This window comes from Phytophthora parasitica (genome assembly GCF_000247585.1).
Source record: "Phytophthora parasitica INRA-310 unplaced genomic scaffold supercont2.9, whole genome shotgun sequence".
NCBI classification, from domain to species: domain Eukaryota; phylum Oomycota; class Peronosporomycetes; order Peronosporales; family Peronosporaceae; genus Phytophthora; species Phytophthora nicotianae.
The window spans coordinates 1,358,955-1,360,472 of NW_008648995.1; positions in this window are offsets into that span (position 1 = coordinate 1,358,955).

Sequence of the window (1,518 nt, forward strand, 5' to 3'; positions counted from 1 at the left end):
TTTCTGAAGCTTTATGATATCGAAAAGCTAGACTTTATCAAGTACAAACTTAGTGAGCTAAACAGTGATAGATCATACAGACAGATTGCCCCTGATGTCCAGTATAAAGATCAACTAGAATATATATTCGATCTACCATTTGATGAAATCGAATCCGCATATGTTGCAATGGTATACAGACGCCACGCCATAGTGCATAAGTATACTATGAGACAATGGAGCGGTGAAAAGGTTCCAATCGAAATCAAAAGGATTACGCGAAAGACTCGAGCAGCTTGGCAATTAAATTAATTTACACTCATCTAAAATTCATGCCAATACTATAGAGTTTATTTTCAAGGATGTACGCATCATTTAATTCGCTTAGTCATCGCGAGACGAAGCGAAAAGCGTTGCTAAGACAAACTGAGAAGGATCTTGCAATCCGCAATCGATTAGAAGGACGTTATAAGGACGCATTATGGAGTGCTGATATTCAAAATAACCGTTTAAGTATGATCCCAACTAGAGCAACTTCATCAGCTCAGACAGATGCTAGCATTCCACCAACTGCTGCTATTGATTCGGTGACATCTTAAATAACTAGACCAACATGACGTCTGTCAACGTCAAAAGTGTGACAGGAATGCCATTGGCTAAAAAGCTGCCCAGCGCAGCGATGGCGGCCCTCATTGGCTAAAATGCTGTCGAGCGCAGCGAAGGCGGCCAACGGCCATTCGTTAGAACTCTAATACAAACACACACATTAAATTTTACTCCAACACGCAAAATGGAGTGCCCTCGGTGCCAGGCAGCCCACCGCCGGACCCCGCCGGCGAGAACCCCATCGCACTTCGGCTGTGCGCATGCTGTGGGCAACTGCTCGAGTGGGACGCCTTTGCGAAGCGGAGGTGGGCAGCACTTGCTACTGTGACCAAACATTAAACCACCGCCGCGAAGCGGCGGCGCTCGGCTAGTACTCTTCAGGTACAGACCCACCACCATCTACGACACCCGAGACAGCGGTACGTAACCGTGTTTTTTCACGAAGCCCATAAAACAGGTCAATTTTGACATCTGGTCACGCTCAAAAGTACTGAATTGGTCACGCATGCATAGCGTAGGTCACGTGATCAATTTATCTAGGTCAAGCCTATTAATAGCAACACATCCGGTTACTGCAAGTGCTATTCATGGTCGTTTTGTAACCAATTCATCCTAGTCTTAAACGACGGGTGGCTGTGATCCTGCAAGTTGACCCTCACTTTCTCAAAAGAAACTCCAGCAAAAAAGCTCAACGTCTACAATTACGCCACGCCAGCTCGATGGCTCGTCGGAGGGTCCCCCGAGGTGTAACTTCAGCTCTAAACGCGAGTCTCGCGGATCCATCTCGCCGACGTGGTCGGGCAAGATTTTCTCCAACTTCCCGTCGGCCACGGGGCAACCGTAGTGGCCCAACAGCGTCCGAAGAGCAAGTTTCATCAGAATCTTCGAGTCGCGACTGTGCATTCACTTCCCTTGGGCCAGCGTCATCTGTAG